The following is a 15,605-nucleotide window of genomic DNA, read 5'->3' on the forward strand; positions in this document are numbered from 1 at the left end:
ATATCCCTGCGGTTCATTTTCCTCAGGTTATTTTTGGCTCTTCTCTCCCCTCTATTTCAGATATCCTATTTAAACTAGCACAACCACACATCAGAGAACCCTTCCTTTGCCTTATTTTTCTTCATACTACTTATCATTACCTGACATCACATAATATATTTATTTTCCATATTCCCGCTGAGACAGTAAACTCCACATAAATAAGGATTTTGTTCAGTTTTGTCCATTGCTGTATCCAAGTTTCCATAGCCTGTAAAATTATGCAGCCTAGAAGTTTATAGGTGTTCAAAAATATTTTTGATGATATATGAATGAATGAATTAATGAATGGATGAATGAAATGCTGTCTCTCAACAAATACTGTAAATAAATGCATTCAACAAGAACGCTCCACATACCTATTTTCACTTTTCAGGCTCATAGGTACAACCATTTACCAGCACATAAAACCCACACACCAGAGAGATGCTGTTTACTATGCTCTTCCGTTTAAAATTATTTTCCATATCAAACAATTGTATACAGAGAAGTAAAAACACTTTCTACCATTTTGATTATGTTCTATTCCTACCTAAAAATTTACTATGTTTGACATTTGCTAGCACACCTCAACTCTAACCTGCTAATCATGGCATTCCTGGCTCTTTGTTAGCTTCCCCATTTTGTTTCAAAACTAACTGTTCTCATTTCTTGGTATGTTTCAAATTCTAATTATTGTTGCCTATTTTATATTGAACATAACTATACAGACTTGAATTTGCCTAATGAAAACTTTCATTTCTTCCTATCACATAGCCATTCAACTTCAAATCAATTCTTCCTAAAGAGCTGAGTCCCATAAGATCATTACAAACCATTTGTTTTTTATTTCTGCATGGCACTATAAAAAAGAAAATTAAATTGTCCCAGTTCTTGCCTTCTAGGTTCTCACAATTTTAACACAAATACTGATGGGGTAAGAAGACAGTTGTATTGGAACACAAAAAACACACGAATAACAAGTTCAGGAGTTGATACCATGAAAGGTAAGATAATTTTGAGAGTGTAGTCAAACTGCCCTGTCAACCAGCCTAGATATGCAACAATGAGATGTCCTAGTCTGGGTTTCACTGTTTGCTATTTCTTCTACTTTAAATCCTCTTCCACTTTTTAAATTTCTCCCCAGATGGCTTCTCAAATTCCAAGCTCCACTCAGGCTTGGAGGCTCCCATTCATCAGGTAGCTCACAAAACAAAGGAACTCAGTACAGCATTGTGAGTGTCCATAAGTGCCTGTTTGTGTACGTGTTTCTAGCGTGTTTGAAGTTTACAATGAGAAGTTTCAAGAAGGTAATATACGGCTACTACATCCTCAAAAAATCTATGATCAAGAGGTTTAATTATAGACAACAGCTATTTTTTCTTTTAACATCTTTACTGAAGTATAATTGCTTTACAATGGTGTGTTAGTTTCTGCTTTATAACAAAATGAATCAGCTTTACGTATACATATATCCCTGTATCTCATGCCTCTTGAGTCTCCCTCCCACCCTCCCTATCCCACCCCTCTAGGTGGTCAAAAAGCACCGAACGAATCTCCCTCTGCTATGTGGCTGCTTCCCACTAGCTATCTGTTTTACATTTGGTAGTATACATGCCACTCTCTCACTTCGTCCCAGCTTACCCTTCCCCCTCCCCGTGTCCTCAAGTCCATTCTCTACGTCTGTGTCTTTATTCTTGTCCTGCCCCTATGTTCTTCAAAACCTTTTTTTTTTTTAGATTCCATATGTATGTATTAGCATACGGTATTTGTTTTTCTCTTCCTGACTTGCTTCACTCTGTATGACAGACTCTAGGTCCATCCACCTCATGACAAATAACTCAATTTCATTTCTTTTTATGGCTGAGTAACATTGCATTGTATATATGTGCCACATCTTCTTTATCCATTCATCTGTCGATGGACACTCAGGTTGCTTCCATGTCCTGGCTATTGTAAATAGAGCTGCAATGAACATTGTGGTACATGACTCTTTTTCAATTATGGTTTTCTCAGGGTATATGCCTAGTAGTGGTATTGCTGGGTCATAAGGTAGTTCTATTTATAGTTTTTTAAGGAACCTCCATACTGTTCTTCATAGTGGCTGTATCAATTTACATTCCCACCAACAGTGCAAGAGTGTTCCCTTTTCTCCACACCATTGCCAGCATTTATTGTTTGTAGATTTTTTGATGATGGCCATTCTGACTGGTGTGAGGTGATACCTCACTGTAGTTTTGATTTGCATTTCTCTAATGATTAGTGATGTTGAGCATTCTTTCATGTGTTTGTTGGCAATCTGTATATCTTCTTTGGAAAAATATCTATTTAGGTCTTCTGCCCATTTTTGGATTGGGTTGTTTCTTTTTTTGATATTGAGCTGCATGAGCTGCTTGTAAATTTTGGAGATTAAACCTTTGTCAGTTGCTTCATTTGCAAATATTTTCTCCCATTCTGAGGGTTGTCTTAACATCTTATGTTTTCCCTTGCTGTGCAAAAGCTTTTAAGTTTCATTAGGTACCATTTGTTTATTTTTGTTTTTATTTCCCTTTCTCTAGGAGGTGGGCCAAAAAGGATCTTGCTGTGATTGATGTCATAGAGTGTTCTGCCTATGTTTTCCTCTTAGAGTTTTATAGTGTCTGGCCTTCCATTTAGGTCTTTAATCCATTTTGAGTTTTATTTATGTGTATGGTGTTAGGGAGTGTTCTAATTTCATTTTTTTACCTGTAGCTGTCCAGTTTCCCAGCACCACTTATTAAAGTTAGGCTGTCTTTTCTCCATTGTATATTCTTGCCCCCTTTATCAAAAATAAGGTGACCATATGTGCGTGGGTTTATCTCTGGGCTTTCTATCCTGTTCAATTGATCTACATTTATGTTTTTGTGCCAGTACCATACTGTCTTGATTACTGTAGCTTCTTTGTAGAATAGTCTGAAGTCAGGGAGCTTGATTCCTCCAGCTCCGTTTTTCTTTCTCAAGATTGCTTTGGCTATTCAGGGTCTCTTGTGTTTCCATATAAATTGTGAAATTTTTGGTACTTTGATAGGGATTGCATTGAATCTGTAGATTGCTTTGGGTAGTATAGTCATTTTCACAATGTTGATTCTTCCAATCCAAGAACATGGTATATCTCTCCATCTGTTGGTATCATCTTTAATTTCTTTCATCAGTGTCTTATAATTTTCTGCATACAGGTCTTTCGTCTCCTTAGGTAGCTTTATTCCTTGGGATTTTATTCTTTTTGCTGCAATGGTAAATGGGAGTGTTTCCTTCATTTCTCTTTCAGATTTTTCATCATTAGTGTATAGGAATGCAAGTGATTTCTGTGCATTAATGTTGTATCCTGCTACTTTACCAAATTCATTGATTAGCTCTAGTAGTTTTCTGGTAGCATCTTTAGGATTCTCTATGTATAGTTTCATGTCATCTGCTAACAGTGACAGCTTTACTTCTTCTTTTCCAATTTGGATTCCTTCTACTGCTTTTTCTTCTCTGATTGCTGTGGCTAACACTTCCAAAACTATGTTGAATAATAGTGGGGACAATGGACAACCTTGTTTTGTTCCTCATCTTAGTGGAAATGGTTTCAGTTTTTCACCATTGAGAACTATGTTGGTTGTGGGTTTGCCATATATGCCCTTTATTATGTTGAGGTAAGTTCCCTCTATGCCTACTTTCTGGAGGGTTTTTATCATAAACGGGTGTTGAATTTTGTCAAAAACTTTTTCTGCATCTATTGAGATGATCATATGGTTTTTCTCCTTCAATTTGTTAATATGGTGTATCACGCTGATTGATTTGCGTATATTGAAGAATCCTTGCATTCCTGGGATAAACCCCACTTGATCATAATGTATGATCCTTTTAATGTGCTGTTGGGTTCTGTTTGCTAGTACTGTGTTGAGGATTTTTGCATCTATGTTCATCAGTGATATTGGCCGGTAGTCTTCTTTCTTTGTGACATCTTTGTCTGGTTTTGGTATCAGAGTGATGGTAGCCTCGTAGAATGAGTTTGGGAGTGTTCCTCCCTCTGCTATATTTTGGAAGAGTTTGAGAAGGATAGGTGTAAGCTCTTCTCTAAACGTTTGATAGAATTCAACTGTGAAGCCATCTGGTCCTGGGCTTTTGTTTGTTGGAAGATTTTTAATCACAGTTTCAATTTCAGTGCTTGTGATTGGTCTGTTCATATTTTCTATTTCTTCCTGGTTCAGTCTCGGAAGGTTGTGCATTTCTAAGAATTTGTCCATTTCTTCCAGGTTGTCCATTTTATTGGCATAGAGTTGCTTGTAGTAATTTCTCATGATCCTTCGTATTTCTGCACTGTCAGTTGTTACTTCTCCTTTTTCATTTCTAATTCTATTGAGTTGAGTCTTCTCCCTTTTTTTCTTGATGAGTCTGGCTAATTGTTTACCAGTTTTGTTTATTCTGAAAGAACCAGCTTTCAGTTTTATTGATCTTTCCTATGGTCTCCTTCATTTCTTTTTCATATATTTCTGATCTGATCTTTATGATTTCTTTCCTTCTGCTAACTTTGGGTTTTTTTTTTTGTTCTTCTTTCTCTAATTGCTTTAGGTGTAAGGTTAGGTTGTTTATTTGCTATGTTTCTTATTTCTGAGGTAGAACTGTATTGTTATAAACTTCCCTCTTAGAACTGCTTTTGTTGCATCCCATAGGTTTTGGGTCATCGTGTTTTCATTGTCATTTGTTTCTAGGTAGTTTTTCATTTCCTCTTTGATTTCTTCAGTGATCTCTTGGTTATTAAGTAGTGTATTGTTTAGCCTCCATGTGTTTGTATTTTTTACAGATGTTTTCCTATAATTGATTTCTAGTCTTATAGCATTGTGGTCAGAAAAGATACTTGAAATGATTTCAATTTTCTTAAATTTACCAGGGCTTGATTTGTGACCCAAGATATGATCTATCCTGGAGAATGTTCCATGGGCACTTGAGAAGAATGTGTATTGTTTTGTGTTTGGATGGAATGTCCTATAAATATCAAGTAAGTCCATCTTGTTTAATATATCATTTAAAGCTTGTGGTTGCTTATTTATTTTCATTTTGTTGATCTGTCCATTGGTGAAAGTGGGGTATTAAAGTCCCCTACTATGATTGTGTTACTGTTGATTTCCCCTTTTATGGCTGTTAGCATTTGCCTTATGTATTGAGGTGCTCCTATGTTGGGTGCATAAATATTTACACTTGTTATATCTTCTTCTTGGATTGATCCCTTGATCATCATGTACTGTCCTTCTTTGTCTCTTGTAATAGTCTTTATTTTAAAGTCTATTTTGTCTGATATGAGAATTGCTACTCCAGCTTTCTTTTGATTTCCATTTGCATGGAATATCTTTTTCCATCCCCTCACTTTCAGTCTGTATGTTTCCCTAGGTCTGAAGTGGGTCTCTTTTAGACATCATATATATGGGAATTGTTTTTGTAACCGTTCAGCCAGTCTATGTCTTTTGATGGGAGCATTTAATCCATTTACATTTTAGGTAATTATCAATATGTATGTTCCTACTACCATTTTCTTAATTGTTGTGGGTTTGTTATTGTAGGTCTTTTCCTTCTCTTGTGTTTCCTGCCTAGAGAAGTTCCTTTAGCATTTGTTGTAAAGCTGGTTTCGTGGTGCTGAATTCTCTTAATATTTTCTTGTCTGTAAACGTTTTAATTTCTCCATTGAATCTGTATGAGATCCATGTTGGGTAGAGTAATCTTTGTTGTAGCTTTTTCCCTTTCATCACATTAAATATGTCCTGCCACTCCCTTCTGGCTTGCAGAGTTTTTGCTGAAAGATCAGCTGTTAACCTTATGGGGATTCCCTTATATGTTATTTGTTCCTTTTCCCGTGCCACTTTTAATATGTTTTCTTTGTATTTAATTTTTGATAGTTTGATTATTATGTGTCTTGGCGTATTTCTCCTTGGATTTATCCTGTATGGGACTCTCTGCGCTGCCTGGACTTGATTAACTATTTCCTTTCCCATATTAGGGAAGTTTTCAACTATAATCTCTTCAAATATTTTCTCAGTCCCTTTTTTTCTTCTTCTTCTTCTGGAACCCCTATAATTCGAATGTTGTTGCGTTTAATGTTGTCCCAGAGGTCTCTAAGACTGTCCTCAATTCTTTTCATTATTTTCTCTTTATTCTGCTCTGCAGAAGTTATTTCCACTATTTTATCTTCCAGGTCACTTATCAGTTCTTCTGCCTCAGTTATTCTGCTCTTGGTTCCTTCTAGAGAATTTTTAATTTCATTTATTGTGTTGTCATCATTGTTTGTTTGCTCTTTAGTTCTTCTCGGTCCTTGTTAAATGTTTCTTGTATTTTCTCTATTCTATTTCCAAGATTTCAGATCATCTTTACTATCATTACTCTGAATTCTTCTTCAGGTAGACTGCCTATTTCCTCATTTTTTGGTCTGGTGGGTCTTTACCTTGCTCCTTTATCTGCTGTGTGTTTCTCTGTCTTCTCATTTTGCTTAACTTACTCTGTTTGGGGTCTCCTTTTCTCAGGCTGCAGGTTTGTAGTTCCCGTTGTTTTTGGTGTCTGCCTCCAGTGTCTAAGGTTGTTTCTGTGGGTTGTGTAGGCTTCCTGGTGGAGGGGACTAGTGCCTGTGTTGTGGTGGATGAGGCTGTATCTTGTCTTTCTGGTGGTCAGGACTGCATCCGGTGGTGTCTATTGGGGTGTCTGTGACCTTATTATGATTTTAGGCAGCCTCTCTGCTAACAGGTGGGGTTGTCTTCCTGTCTTGCTAGCCGTTTGGCATAGGGTGTCCAGCACTGTAGCTTGCTGGTTGTTGAGTGGAGCTGGGTCTTAGCGTTGAGATGGAGATCTCTGGGAGAGCTTTCGCCGTTTGATATTATGTGGAGCTGGGAGGTCTCTGGTGGACCAATGTCCTGAACTCGGCTCTCCCACCTCAGAGGCACAGGCCTGACACCCGGCCGGAGCATCAAGACCCTGTCAGCCACACGGCTCCAAAGAAAAGGGAGAAAAAAAGAAAGAAAGAAAGGAAAAAATAAATTAAAGAAAATAAAGTTATTAAAATAAAAAATAACTATTATAAATGAAAAAAATTAAAAAGTAATAAAAAAAAGAAAGAAAGAAGAGAGCAACCAAACCAAAAAAACAAATCTACCAATGATAACAAGCACTAAAAACTATACTTAAAAACAAAACAAACAAAACAAACAGAGACAACCCTGGGACAAATGGTAAAAGCAAAGCTATACAGACAAAATCATACAAAGAAGCATACACATACACACAAAAAGAGAAAAAGGGAAAAAAAATCTATATACAAAAAAAAAAAAGGAGGAAGAGAACAACCAAATCAATAAACAAATCTACCAATGATAATATACTCTAAATACTAAACTAAGGTAAACATAAAACCAGAAACAAATTAGATGTAAAAAGCAAACGCCAAGTCTACAGTTGCTCCCAAAGTCCACTGCCTCAATTTGGGATGACTTGTTGTCCATTCAGGTATTCAACAGATGCAGGGTACATCACGTTGATGATTGTGGAGATTTAATCCGGTGCTCCTGAGGCTGCTGGGAGAGATTTCCCTTTCTCTTCTTTGTTCACACAGCTCCTGGGGTTCAGCTTTGGATTTGGCCCCACCTCTGCGTGTAGGTGGCCTGAGGGCATCCCGCCCAGACAGGACAGGGTTAAAGTAGCAGCTGATTAGGGGGCTCTGGCTCACTCAGGCAGGGGGGAGGGAGGGGTACGGAATGTGGGGTGAGCCTGAGGAGGCAGAGGCTGCCGTGATGTTGCAACAGCCTGAGGCACGCCATGTGTTCTCCCGGGGAAGTTGTCCCTGGATCACGGGACCCTGGCAGTGGCGGGCTGCACAGGCTCCCGGGAGGGGTGGTGTGGATAGTGACCTGTGCTTGCACACAGGCTTCTTGGTGGCTGCAGCAGCAGCCTTAGAGTTTCATGTCTGCCTCTGTTGTCCTCGCTGATAGCCATGGCTCGCACCCATCTCTGGAGCTCATTTAGGCGGTGCTCTGACTCCCCTCTCCTCACACACCCCGAAACAATGGTCTCTTGCCTCTTAGGCAGGTCCAGACTTTTTCCTGGACTCCCTCCCAGCTAGCTGTGGTGCACAAGCCCCTTCAGGCTGTGTTCACGCAGCCAACCCCAGTCCTCTCCCTGGGATCTGACCTCTGAAGCCTGAGCTTCAGCTACCAGCCCCCACCCACCCCGGCAGGGGTACAGACAAGCCTCTCAGGCTGGTGAGTGCTGGTCAGCACCGATCCTCTGTGTGGTAATCTCTCCACTTTGCCCTCTGCACCCTTGTTGCTACGCTCTCCTCCGTGGCCCTGAAGCTTCCCTCCCCCCGCCCACCCCCTGTCTCCACCAGTGAAGGGGCTTCCTAGTGTGTGGAAACTTCTCCTCCTTCACAGCTCCCTCCCACTGGTGCAGGTCCTGTCCCTATTCTGTTGCCTCTGTTTCTTCTTTTGTTCTTTTGCCCTACCCAGGTACGTGGGGAGTTTCTTGCCTTTTGGGAAATCTAAGGTGTTCTGCCAGTGTTCAGTAGGTGTTCTGCAGGAGTTGTTCCACATGTAGATGTGTTTCTGATGTATTTGTGGGGAGGAAGGTGATCCCCACGTCTTACTCCTCCGCCATCTTGAAGGTCTCCCTAGACCACAGCTATTAAATGATAGTTTAACTTTAGTTTTCTAAAAATTGTGTATGTAGTAGGTATACACACGTACTATGCATAATATATTTGCAAAGATAATGCACTAAAAGTTAATAGATCCTCTTGTTAACAATGGTTACTTCTACTCGTCTAATTTTTCTAAATTTTCTATAATAAGCAAAGATTGGTTTTATAATTAGAAATAATATTACCTAAAAACAAATATATTTCCAATACAGTGCATATTTGATCATAAGGATACAGATAATCTTTTTGCTGAGGATTTTTTTCCTTCAGACCCCTAAGCAAATTACCATTAGTTTGTAATTTAATTTAATATCTCTTTTTGCAGATTTAACAAAACTTCAAACCTGACCCCCAAATTGTGCATATACCCTGTGGCTCCTTTTTCATCACATACCAACCATAAGTCATGAGCAAGAAGCCTTAGTTGATTGAGCCTAACTAAATCTATAAGCATCATGCAGAACACGAAGGAACAAGTGGGAGGAAATTTCTGATTATACTGCTCAGCTTTGAGACCCTTGAAAACTTCATAAGGTAACTACAGAAAGGAAACCCAGATAACCAGGCAAAAATGGGTTGATACCTCAACATATCTAAATCCACATTCTTTATAGTAATAATACCTTGTAATTAAGTAGTCAATCTATGCTAGCTCCTGAGTCAGGTCATTGTTATAACAACATATGGCAACAACACTGTGAAATAGGAACTATTTTTAATGTACATTTTAAGAGTGGGTTTAGGATTCCAGAGTGATTAAGTGACTTGCCCAAGGTTACACAGGTAGTAAACAGCAAAAGTGGAATTCATACCTTTTTCCCAGACTCCAGCCTCCAGTTGTTTTCTTTACAACTAGCTGTCCATACTGGGTAATCCTGCCCCTGCCAGGAAGCTCAGAGGGCTAAAGCCAGAAACGCAAGGAAGTAGCCAGTGTGTTATAGAATTTTCTATCCAATGATGGGGTTCAGGAATATAGCACCCCAAAATATGGCACCTTGGCATATTGAATATCTTAAGCTGAAGGAGTCTGAGAAAATGGCAGAAGCAGCAAGGTCACTTTGACCTCCTCCCCTTGCCCTTCAGAGCAGGAGCTAAAACTCCCATGTGAAAGGTACCCTCCTGTAGCGGGAAAAAGGGAGACATCCTTATCACCACAGACAGGGAATGGAGGGCTGAGAAATCTGTACAAAAGAACCTCATTAAACTAACCCTTATCTTCTTAGTTACTTCTTCATCACTTACTACCCCTAGCCCAAACTCCTTTGCCTTGTCAATTCTTCATAAATTTATTGTTTCTTTGTCTAAAGGTATAAGAGCTTCCTGCTCTGGTCACTTCTTAGGATCTTCATTCTATTGTCAAGATGCCTATGTACATGTAAAAATTCAATAAACTGCATTTGCTTCTATCCTGCCAATCTGTCTTTGAAGTTTTTTAACTTTCAGACCCAGTCAGGGACTCTAAGAGGGCCAAGGAAAACATGTTCCTCCCCCTAGGCCAACTAGCCCCTATATCCACCCTGGTAAATTCTTTTGAATAAAGAAACCTAATGAGAAAAATGCATTATTAAGCAGAACTAGAGGGTCCTCATGAACCAGATGCACATTTGGTAAGCAGTGCTCTGGGTCATAGGTTGATTTTAAGAGTTCTTTTTTCAGGATTCTTCTTTCCTCCTTTTTTCCTTCCCTCCCTTCTATCATCCTCCTTCCCTCACTCCTCCCCCTGCTGGCTCTACAATCTAAATCAAGCTCAACTGTGGGTCATGTTTGCAGTATGTCCTTTCAATATGCTTAGGTTTACAATATATTTGAAACCAGAATGCACTAAAATCAACTAGGGGAGAGAGAGAGAGCACAAGAACCCTACTGCAGTTTTGTGCAAACAAAATAAAGCTTCCAGGATTAAAAAAAACAAACAAAAACAAAAACAAAACAAAATAACAACAACAACAAAACAAATAAACATGTAGGACATGTAGAGACACTTTCTATCCTGTAGTTCGTGAACACTTATGCATAGTCTGGCCAAGTGGACAGTTGTCCCTTTCCTTCTCTTGCTTTCAGTCATTTCCTTTGAGAATCGACGGAATGGACCGTGATTTTCAAGGCTCCCTACATGTTTGACATTCTGTGGTTTTTAATAGAGCCTACTGGAGCCAAATAAGAATGGATTATTGACTAGTTAGAGCAAAAATACCCTCCAACAGAACCATTTAACACTAGGAATGTTTTTTAAATATACATTTTGGGCTGCATATTGTTTTATATAAGTCAGGATAACTGCCATTTGCATTCTAATCCTGGCTCTGTCCCTGCCGTGCTAGGAGATAGATGAATCTCTCATTCTTTTGGTGTTTTAATTTCCTCAGTGGTTAAGCAAGAACGATACGTACAATCTACTCTTCAGAATTTCTGAATGGATTATAGCAAAAACCTTTCATAATGTTTTGGCTTAAAAGATTTCCCTCTGAACCATATTTATGTTTTCATATTCTATTTTCCCCAGATAGTCATCAATAAGAGTCACAAAGGAAATATATCCATATAATTGGATTAATTTTCCTAAATCCTTGGATGATCCCAAAATGTTTGTCCATGACTAATCAATGAATTTGAATTTTTGGCAAACGGCAATCATTATGTAGACGTTTCAAATATCTGCCTTTTTCTCCATAGTCAGGGCAATCTGGTTTAACTAATTGTGAGAACATATGTGTTAATATTGAACAGCATTAAAATACTGTTCTGTTGGACTAAAATTCCCCTGATGACATAAGAAATCAAAATGCAAAAATGTCCCTGTCGATGCCAAAGCAGTAAGTATAGCAAATCTGTATTATCGTATTGAGACTGAATGCTGAAGTTGGAAATGATCTTAAAAAGAAACAAAACTAGTAGGAAGGCTTGAATTTATAGATGAGGAAAGGAGGAAAGTATGGTGCAGAAGCATGGTGTGGTTATGATCAAACCACAGATTCTCTGTCAGAGGTCCTGATTTAGAGGTCCAGCCAAAAACCCTTGGGGATGACAAATCACTCCATATGTAGAAGAACATCAGGCTTATTCCAACTACACATCATATAACTGAGATCAGAATTTATAATAATTATGCTATAAAAATAATTTATTGAATGCTTACAATATGTCAGGGACTCCAAAAATGTTATTTCAAAGCCTTGTGCAACCTTTAAAGGTAATTGTTTTTTAATAAATTTATTTATTTTATTTTTGGCTGCATTGGGTCTTTGTTGCTGCACGTGGGCTTTTCTCTAGTTGCAGTGAGTGGGGGCTACCCTTCATTGCGGTGCGCAGGCTTCTCATTGCGGTGGCTTCTCTTGCTGCGGAACATGGGCTCTAGGCACACAGGCTTTAGTAGTTGTGGCATGTGGGCTCAGAAGCTGTGGCTCACAGGCTTAGTTGCTCCGTGGCATGTGGGATCTTCCCAGACCAGGGCTCGAACCCATGTCCCCTGCATTGGCAGGCAGATTCTTAACCACTGTGCCACCAGGGAAGCCCTAAAGGTAAATATTAAACCTCATTTAACAGATGAAGTAACTGAAGCCTGGACAGATGGATAACACCAACAACAACGACAGAAAACATTTGTTTAGGATTTACAATGGGCCAAGTACTAAGTACTGTCTTATACGTTGTTCATATCTTACATATGTAATATTTAATCTTCATAATAACTCTAGAGGCAGGCATTAGTATCACACCCATTTACCATATGGGAAACCGATACATAGAAAGGCTAAATAGCTTCCTCAACCCAGGAAATCTGGCTCCAACAGCCAGGCCTTAAGCACTGCTCCATACTCAGTATCATACAGAGAGTAAGTGGCCATGGAAGAATTTGAACATGGGATTTCAACTCCAGCTGAGCACTCTTTCTCAGTCTTCATGTTTCTCAACCGTGGCTGCTCATTAAAATTATCTGGAGAGCATTTGGTAGGTAGGACTTCCACTGAAGGTATGTGATCATTTTATCGTGCATGCAAAATGAAGGCGCTTTCTTCAGTTGTGTTGCCTACTTTTTCCTAAGTGTTAGTGAATCCTAAAAGAGTGGGTGAGCATCTTCCCTTTTGCTTGGAGTGAAAGCTCTCATAAGATCTCAACTGATTTATCAGTTGACTCGTGGGTAAGTGTTAAGGCAGGGCCGGGACCCATTGCCACTGGCTCCAGCCTAAGCATGGCTGCCAGTAAACCAGGGCCAGCATACCTGCATGGGTTCTACAGAAATGCTTTTACTCCCTAAGACAAAGTTTTGATCTATACCTCTTTCAACTTTTCACTGTGACAAACATGTATTGATTTCCAACTATGGGCAAACTGCTATGAAATACTATGGTGGGTACTTTGGGGAACTCAGATTCCTTCCCCTCAAGAAAAGCACAATCTAGTGGGGGAAATATAAATATTGACAGCTAAGTATATAATTCATGTTATAGTACTAAGAAGCCCTTTTGGCTCTGTACCCAACTTCAAGTTTCTGCTATGCGAGAAAATTCAGGTACACTCTGGGGGTGAAATCAGGCACCCAGAGGTGAGATATGGTGCCTTACAATGTGCTTCACTTTCATAAATGAGTTTAGACAATGCTGTGCACTTTCAATGTACCCCGGAGAATTAGGTAGATCATTATTACTGTTGTTGCTATTTTATTCTCCAACTATGAGTTTACAGCATCTTCTCGGTGGTTTGTGTCCCTGAGAGCAAAATAAACTCAACATTTTCATCCTGCAACCTCTCATGAATATTAATGCTGTCTTTATTTATTGTTTGGCAAAATATGACAAAAATAAAAATGCACTACAGCGAAAAAGAACATGCATACGCCAAAAATATCTAGCTACTGTCAGAATACTTGTGTCATTATCATTATCAATAAATGCACATTTGACAAGCATGCTCTGTACACTACACCATCCCACAATTCCTTTAACCACTGACCTTTCTTAAAGGGTGCTGCTGGTTCTTTGATTGCTACACAGCACCCCCATTACTTTTAAAGTTGTACAGTTTTGTCATGCTTAAACTAGAAACATGGAGTTCAGCAACAACTGGCCAAAGAGATTTAAAAGAGCAGTCATCCAGAAACAGACTTTCAGAGCCTTAGAATCTTCCCTCAAGGGCACTATACCAAGAAGCTCAAATATATAAAACAAAAGTAGAACTGTTCTGGTTGAAAGAGGGGTAAAGATGGAGTCCCTCCTGTTCAGACCTATCCTCACATCCTAGAAGAGCCTGAAGCAACTCCATGGACCTCTTTGAGTTCTGCAAAATACAATTGGACAGCTATTGATCAGTCCATTCTATAGATGCAGGCCCAAAATACCAAGACAATTAAAGTAGATAAGGCCACACAATTAGTAGCAGCGGAGCTGGGACTAATATTCCTATCCCTTCTGTCCTAATCCAGTGATCTTTCTACACTATTTTTTTGCCTCCCTAAATAGGTCAATTTGAAAGAAGGACAAATGGGATAATTATTAGAAACATTATCATGCCAGTTTGTTTTCCAATTTTGGCAAGTTAGAACCCTTCTGAGGTTTGTCAGATACTCCTGGGATACCTATTGCATGTTGGACCAATAAGTAAAGCAGACAGCTTCAAGATGTCTACTTTGTGTTCTTATACTTGGAATAGCACATATGAAACTCCTAGTAACCTTGAGCTCTGGCAACCAAAAGGGAGTTTGGCCACATTGAGAACTTTACCAGGATTCTAGACAGTATAGGTAGGCCCTTCTCTAGTTCAACTGCATTTCTAAGAGTGGTATTGAATTATATAACTTTGCTGATGCCATTGAACCACTCTGATAAAACTCTGCTCAAAGGCACAAAAAAGTCCAAAGGCTGGTAGTATTTTGTTGCATATACATTTGATTTAACAAAAGACAAACATCCAGCAGAATGTATCCAATGTCACTGTCACCTGTTGCAGCTTGGGTCTTAATAAATCCCTTCAGTAGCCATATGATAAACTGAGCTTTAGAGAGTATTAGGGGGTATACAGTAAATTAGAGACACAGTCATGATTTGAACTCTTATCTTGATTCCCAGTCCAGTGATATTCATCCAAGTTGCTTCATAACCTATGTTCTTCTCCTTCCTATAGAAGATTACAGCTAATGTGCAAGATAGGCAAAGATTTCCTAAGCATTTTCTAATTTTTTCTTTTTATAAAGGAATAGATCCTTAGCCTAACCACACCTATAGCAGAATTTTCCACACAAAACGTTCTTGAGCAATTACTCTTCCTGATAACCTTCAGTGACAGCAGAATTTATCTGAAGGCAGTCAGAATTATTTTCTCATAAATATTTTTTGTCCTTTATGCTGGAAGGTTAAAAAAACATAACTCCCTTACACGGTATGGTAGAGAGATAAAAAATAAACTGATAAAATACATGACCATAGTTAGAATACTAAAAGGTTGTATAAATTTATGATTTGTTTATTAACTGCATTATCACTGATACTGATCATATAGAATGTTGTGAATTATAATATTAAATTCTTAGAATTATATTCAACACTGTATAAATATAGAGACAGGGGACTTGAGATAACCCCAAGTGAATCCTCCCTCTCCTGGAAGGACTAAACATACCCAGTGGGTGTGATCCATTTCTCTAGCTATCCAGGAAAAGGGGGATCTCATCTTCCTTCAAGAAAATTCTCAGTTGTTACAGAAAATGGCAGATTAAGGAACTCTAAAAGTTTGCCCCTCTAGAAAAGCAATGAAAAATACGGTAAAAACTACTGGAATCAATATTTTCAGAACTCTGGAATGTAACTAAAATTTTGCAGCTTTTACTCCTGGGGACTTTGTAAAAAAATTTACATTTGAATGTTCTATTCTCTGCTTTAGCCTTTATCTCCTGGCTGCACAGAGCCTAGAGGTCATCCAT

Source organism: Balaenoptera physalus (assembly GCF_965194825.1).
Source record: "Balaenoptera physalus genome assembly, chromosome: 2".
NCBI lineage: Eukaryota > Metazoa > Chordata > Mammalia > Artiodactyla > Balaenopteridae > Balaenoptera > Balaenoptera physalus.